General features: G+C 37.9%; 2 pseudogenes; both read left to right on the forward strand.

Moving 5' to 3' along the window:
* Nucleotides 1–2316: 2316 nt before the first annotated feature.
* On the forward strand, nt 2317–2892 carry LOC149206784 (pentatricopeptide repeat-containing protein At1g03540 pseudogene; annotated as a pseudogene).
* Nucleotides 2893–4670: 1778 nt separating this feature from the next.
* LOC149206785 (pentatricopeptide repeat-containing protein At3g26782, mitochondrial pseudogene) lies at nt 4671–5348 on the forward strand (annotated as a pseudogene).
* Nucleotides 5349–7560: the final 2212 nt, after the last annotated feature.

Consider the following 7560-nt stretch of genomic DNA (forward strand, 5'->3'; position numbering starts at 1 on the left):
TTATTTTTGTCAGTTAAATCATTTATATTTAGATCACAAAATGAACAACAGGAATAAATGATTTTATTAATATAATCTTTACAATAAATCAAGTACAATGTATATAGGGCACCAACCAGTTGTCAAGCACCAACTTGGACTTTTTGTGAGGTTCAAACCTCTAGGGCACCAACGTTGTCTTGTCAAGGCACCAACCTTGGATTTAGGAGCACCAACTCTAAGGACACCAATCCTTCCAATTCTGAGGTGCCAACCCTGTCTTGTCAAGGCACCAACCTTGGATTTAGGAGCACCAACTCCAAGGACACCAATCCTTCCAATTTTGAGGCACTAACCCCAAGGGCTCCAACCCTCTGCTATATATTTTCTAGATATGTTTGGTAGTTATTCTCTGCTCCCAACATCTTCTTCACTGAATTCTGTCTATCTACACCTTCACTGCTACATCAATGACAACCTGTCTTCATATGAAGAAGTCTTCACAACTCTTGATATTACCCTAACAGAGTCTGCAAAGTTACCTCATGATGATTTCAAATATGCATCATGATCTCCAATAATGTTTCTAAGATTTGTTGAAGATTTCCAACAAGATATCTGCACTAAGCCTTAATGTATGCACAAAAGAAATTCTTTGTTTTCAAGCCTCTGTTCTTTACTGTCATGGTAATTGTTTCAAGTGTGACTTCTTCTCACTGTTCTTGCTATCGCGATCTCTTACTTCCCAGAATCAGACTCACAAACACTTCAATGCTGGTGCTGGCTACTGCTCCCTTCAAACGATGTCAGATGAAACTTTAATTTTCCCCTTCACAAAATTGTTCTTTAGGTTTTTTTATGTACTTGATTAATTCATCACAGGTCTGAGCATTTCAAAGGTTAACCCAATCAACAGAATTGCTTCGTCCTTCGTCTTCCTCCTGTCCTATTGGACCTTCGGCTTCCTTCTGTCCTGCTGGACCTTCGACTTCCTTTTGTCCTGCTGGACCTTCGACTTCCTTCTGTCTTGTTCGACCTACGACTTCCTTCTGTCCTGCTGGACCTACGACTTACTTCTGTCCTTCTACTTTCTACACTCTCAATCAAACTTCGACTTCTCTTTTTACCTTCATCGTCTGCTAGACCTTTGGCTTCTCCTTTCATTCGCTTAACCTTCCAGCTTCCTCTGTTCCTTCAAGTTCAAGAGTTGTGAACTGTTACCTCTTCTATGTGATAGATGCCCAAGATACGTTACCCATATGGAGGTCCCACATGCCACGTCATCACCTTTAATCGCAATTGGCAGTTTGACATCCCTTAGAAACTAGCGATACTGAGGATGCAAAATTGTATAGAGTCATGTTATAATTGTGCAGTGGGTCCGCAATATGATATCACAATCAGAGGTTTTACCATCGTTACATCTCTTCAAGACTTGCGATATGCGATGGATGTGATATTTCTTAAGCAGTTGTTAATAAACCCATCGGGTCCACAGTCTTATCGTAATCGACGGTTTGCGGGACTTCGACTGGCACATGGATTAAAAACAACCTTAACCCCCACAGTTTATTGTGATCTAAGGGTTGACTATGAGATTGATGGCTAGGATTGAGTGCGGGACTTTAGCCATGATTAAGGAAGTCTGTACTTTCCTACCTCCGCTCTTCCGATAGCTATTGCTTCTGTGACTTGTTTCTTTGATGGCTTTCGACAAACTCATCATCTTACTCTTTGGCTTCTTGCTCATGTTGCTTTACTAGATCTACTGTGTCATTTGATGTTAAATTATTATTCAATTGCTGTTCAATTGACCTCCTACGTCATTTGCTGTTCAATTGACCTCCTGCTATTCAATCCACTTGGGTCCTCCATCTCATCAAATCATCATATATCAAACTTTCATCACTATGAGCATTATGATCAATGGGCATCAATGGGAAATCATGTATCAAATACTTTTCCATCACAAACACTGCTATATTGACATCAATGACAACCTAGATTAACAATCTAGTCCAATTTACTCACCTCTCTTACAATTCTAAATCTGGGCTCCCTGTGGCTTCTGTTATTCATGATTTGAAAACAAATGCTATCTCTGCAGCTACCCCTGTGATTGCGACACTATATGAAGAACCCACTAAAAATGAAATGCCACAGTCATAGGCCAACGATGTTTCTGTTGAAGTGAGAGCACTATGTAGGAAGGGTGGATTGAAGGAAGATTTAGAATGTTTAAACGATGCTATAGTCGATTCAGACCCCTATTTTTCCCTCTTGGAACATTGTATCAAGATTAAGGATTTTTCAGAAGAAAAAATAGTCCATACCCACATGGGTGTGAATGGGATTGAACCAAATGGAATGCTAGAAACTAATCTTATTACCATGTATGCCAAGTGTGAGAGTATAAAGGATGCACGACTAGTGTTTGACAAAATTACTGAACGAATCGTGCCTTCATGGGTTGCTATGATTGCAGGTTTTGTCAACCGTGGTGACTATGAGGAGGCCCTTAAGCTCTATTGTGAAATGCAAGAGATTGGTATGCAATATGGCAGTTTTGTCTTTCCATGTGTGCTGAAGGCTTGTGCTGGTTTGGGTAATCTGCAGCAGGGAAGGGAGATTCATGGTCAAAAATGCAGAAGGGGTTGTAGGAAAGACATAGTTGTTGAAAATGATCTGATCGATATGTATAGCACATTCATGGTTGTAGAAGATGCAAGGCAAGTGTTTGACAAAATGTCTCAAAGAAATGTAGTTTCACGAACTTCAATGGTAGCAAGGTATGCTAAAAATGGATATTGTGACCAGGCCTTGGATCTCTTCCATGAAATGCAGTTGGCAGGTATTGAGCCAAATGTGATATCATGGACTGCACTGATTGGAGGGTATGTTCAAAGTGGGTGAGGTCATGATGATTTGGTGATGTTTTGCTGAATGCAGAAAGCAGGCATTGCACCGAGTTCCATCATCGTGGAAAATGTTCTCTCTGCATGTATTGTGTCTAGGGCTCTAAAACAGGGGAAAGAGATTCATTCGTATGTTATTCGAAGTGGCTTTGAGTCAAATTTCGTTACCGGGACTGAGCTTTTGAACTTCTATTCGAAGTTTGGAAGAATACATTGTAATGTCAAATAAGCTTCCAAACTCGGTACTTAATTTATCCACCTGTGGACCTGAGAGAAAAAATTGTTATTATCTGAGTATGATATGTAAAGTATAGATTTTATGATTTACTTTGAACAAATACAAATATCTAGAAAACTCAGAAAATCCCACACAAATTCTAATAGCATATTTTCTATGGTTGCACAACTCTTGATCATGGTGATGACTGCTATAAAATTCTACAGTGCAAAATCATGGCCTTGTTTTCAACATATAAACCTTACTACTCAGATATAAGGATCAGAACTTTTAACTCACATAATACCAAGACCTTATCTGATCCAAATCCTTTGATATTAAGGAGTTCCCTAGGTGCATGAGGTTATAGCTTATAGTTTCGAGATACAGTTAGCAATTGGCCTTGAGAAATGTAATGCCTACCAATGCTTCAAGTATAAATATTGAAGGGAACAATATACTTAGTTCATATATTTTATATATGGTCTCAAATTTCATCAAAATTCCCAGGAAAATACATTATTTTCCAACTGAAAACACCTTCTAAAAGTTTTTTCCAAATTTCTTCAAAATTACTAGCGAAAAACAATTATTTTCGAGGTGTTTTTAGACTACTCTAATTTTTAGCAGCAACAATAGGATCATGGCAACATTCTTAGTACCATATGCAAGTTCGCCACATCATCTAGTCCAATTTCCTCACCTCTCTTATTGAGCCAAATGTGATATCATGGACTGCACTGATTGGAGGGTATGTTCAAAGTGGGTGAGGTCATGATGCTTTGGTGATGTTTTGTCGAATGCAGAAAGCAAGAATTGCACTTAGTTCCATCATCGTGGAAAAATTTCTCTCTGCATGTATGGCATCTAGGGCTTTAAAATAGGGGAAAGATATTCATTCGTATGTTATTTGAAGTGGCACTGAGTCAAATGTCGTTATTGGAATTGAGCTTCCAAACTTCTAGTTTAAGTTTGGAAGAATAGGTAATGCATGCCATATATTTGATAGAATGCCTGAGAGAGATGTTGTACTATGGTTCGGGATGATTGGAATGCGTACTAAGAATGAGTACAATGTTGAAGCAGTGAAACTTTTCCATGAAATCCAGTTAGCATGCATAAAGCCGAACACCTTCACCATTACGAGTGCTCTTCTAGCATGTGCCCACTTAGCGGTATTGCACCATGGTAAAGAGATTCATGGTTACATAATCATATGAGTATTTGGGATAAATGCTACTATAAGGAGTGCACTGATAAGCATGTATAAAAAATGTGGGAGTGTAAAAGATGCACGTAGAGAGTCTGACATTATAAATCAAAGAGACGTAGTCATATGGACTGTTATGATTGAAGGGTATGAAATGCACGGGCATGGTGAGGAAGCCCTCAATCTCTTTATACTAATGCAATAGGAGGGTGTGAAACCATATCATATTACCTTTTTTGGGGTGCTATACGCATGTAGCCATTCAGGCTTGGTAAATGAAGGCTGGCAACACTTCAATCTCATGAGTTAAGAATATCAGATCACACTGAGAGAAGAGCATTATGCCTGTATGGTTGATCTCCTTGGTCATGCTAGACGACTGGATGAATCTTGGGACTTCATCGCCAAGATACCATTAGAACCTAGCACATCTGTGTGGGGGGCTTTTCTTGTTGCCTACAAAATTCATTGCAATATAGAGGTAGGGGAGAAAGTAGCAAGACACCTTTTTGAGCTAGAGCCTGAAAATGTTGGAAATTACGTGCTTCTAGAAAATGTCTATGCTATAGGTGGCAGGTGGGATGGCTTTTCAAAGGTGAGAAAAATGATGAATGACAGAGGGTTGAATAAGCCCACTGGTTGCAGTGGGATTTATGTTAGAAATAAGGTATATACGTTTTTTGCAGGAGACAGATCCCACCCACAAACAGGTAAAATCTATGAAAAGTTGGCTGATTTGACCATTCAAATGCAGAGTGCAAGTTATGTTCATGACACAGACCTTAAAGAGGAGGAGAAAAAAAACATTATTTTTGTCCATAGTAAGAAGATAGCCTTTGCTTTTGGGCTTATCAATACATGCCTTAAGGCTCCCATTCGGATAATCAAGAATCTTCGTGTCTGTGAAGACTGGCACACTGCTACCAAGCTAATTTCCAAAATTGTTGGACGAGAAATTATTGTGAGAGATGCAAACCGTTTCCATAATTTCAAGGATAGGTTGTGTTCTTGTGGGGATTATTGGTGACTGAAGTAAAAAAAAAAGCTTTACTACAATGTCACGCATATTACTGGCAAGGTCGATACAAATTCAAATTTGATGCTATTATGCATTTGCAAATGATGAAACATAGGCCTTATGACTGGCAAGGTCGATACAAATTAAAATGTGATGCTATTATGAATTTGCAGATGATGCAACATAGGCCTTATATCCCCCTGGAGATCATGGTTTATTGCATCATCAATGTAAATAAGACATTTATTTGAAGAATAATGTGCTTAATTTTTAACAGCATGTTATTCTTGACAATGCCATGGCTTATTTTGTGTGCCAATCTACATACAATCTCTTTGCTTTTTCCAAAGAGTCATGTTATTCATAAGATATCTCCTTGTGGGTGTCCTTAGTTCAAGTTTGGTGTCATTGGTGCACACAAGCAATGATATATATTCAAAACTCCCACACCCATCATCAATGCCAAAAGGATACTGGATGGGTAAGCCACCATAGCTTGTCGTACAGAGACTGGATTGAGCAACAAATTTAATAATTAACAAACCTGAAAGAGCTTCAAATATCAAAATAGTTTGTGGGAACTTGTAATCGAAAAATCTCTTGTGCACAAATTGGTATTCTTCCTCCATTTTCCAAGCTAAGAAAGAGGGAATGGGTTTTTAGAATACAAAGATTTAAACATGAAAATATTGTTATTACGTCCTACTGAACATTTGTGTAAGCATGTTCTAGTTGTTTTCAAAAGGAAAAGGAGTATTCCTATGAATAAGGGAGAGAATAAAATAAACCATTCTGTTCTTTTTTCTTTTTCTTGTACAGAAGGGAAAAAAATGCCATGGCCAGCTGCAGGAATCTGAAGCCAGCGAAAGAGAGAGACACAAGATCTGCCACCAACATCTATAGAACATTAAAATTTGGTGGTCCCATGTTTTTTGGTGAAGGAACATGGGAAAAGAAATTACAAGCATTGATATTCCAAACTGCAGTTCCAACTCAAATCCATCCATCGATGTTGGGATCCATGTTTGAGGAAAGATCCCAACTTCCCCAGAAATGAACCAACCAAGCCAGGTTTTAATAGTAGTTGCAACCACCTGAATGCCACTTTTATCATCAGAAATCCAATTTCCCTCCAAATTTTCTCGGCATAAATAAATTTCTTGTCAAGATAATATACTTATGAAGGGAACAAAGAACCTGGAAATACTGTCAGTAAGTTTCTACATAGGTGCTCTAGCCATTTAGGCAACCTCTACAAGTTGTACAATTTGAGACAGTGCATTTTCTTAACCCACATGTGTGAATTTAACAAGAAAAAATCCATTCTCATTCATGGTTCCGCCTATTACCTTATCACCAAACCTCTTTGCAATAGGCCCAGCCTCAAAGATGAGCCAGTTGAACAAAAAAAGGAAATCCAAAAGTTATAGTGTTGAACTTGGAAAATCCCTCTAATGAAGTAGGAGCAAATTTCGGTCATTGAAGAAGCCATCAAAGATAATCCTGTTGAACAGAAAAAAAGAATTCTAGAAGTTATAGTGGTGAACCTAGAAAATCCCTCAAATGAAGTACGAGCAAATTTTGGTCATTCATGAAGCCATCAGATTTTTTGGGTTAATTTTTCCTTGCAAAAAAGTTATATATGCTCCTAAATGTCAAAAGAAATAAGTACCCTCCTTTCTAAGGTAGCACTTTTGAAGGACAAGAACATCCTTGAAATTTACTGATGGACCATTTGGAAGGTAACTGTTGACTACAAGATCAATAACTACTATCAATGTTTTTCTTCAAAAAATAATGGAAATTTAATCAATCAATCAGATAAAAACATTTTACGTATTGTTCCCATATATTTCCGAGTAAAATTTTTCTACAACATTTCTATTCAAGGGAAAAATATTCACAACCTTTTATGATAAGAAAAAAGGATTTTGAAGGGGGACAAAAGGTGAACTTTGATCCTGTGAGATGGACAATTGCAATAATAATCCAAATAGACAAACAATACAAAACTCTCAAGAAAGTTGAAAATAAATTCCTTATGAGCACTTTCTAAAGCATTACCACCCTTGATCAATACACCTTGGGAAGCACCTTTCCCCGTTGCAACCATTACTACGGTTGGAGTTACAAGTCCCAAAGCACAGGGAAAAGCAATGACAAGCACTAATATTCCAAACTACAATAACTAAGGTAGCACTTTTGAAGGACAAGAACATCC

This window comes from Pinus tabuliformis, chromosome 1_2 (genome assembly GCF_031772625.1).
Source record: "Pinus tabuliformis cultivar Carrire ecotype Pingquan chromosome 1_2, CPIR1, whole genome shotgun sequence".
Lineage (NCBI taxonomy): Eukaryota > Viridiplantae > Streptophyta > Pinopsida > Pinales > Pinaceae > Pinus > Pinus tabuliformis.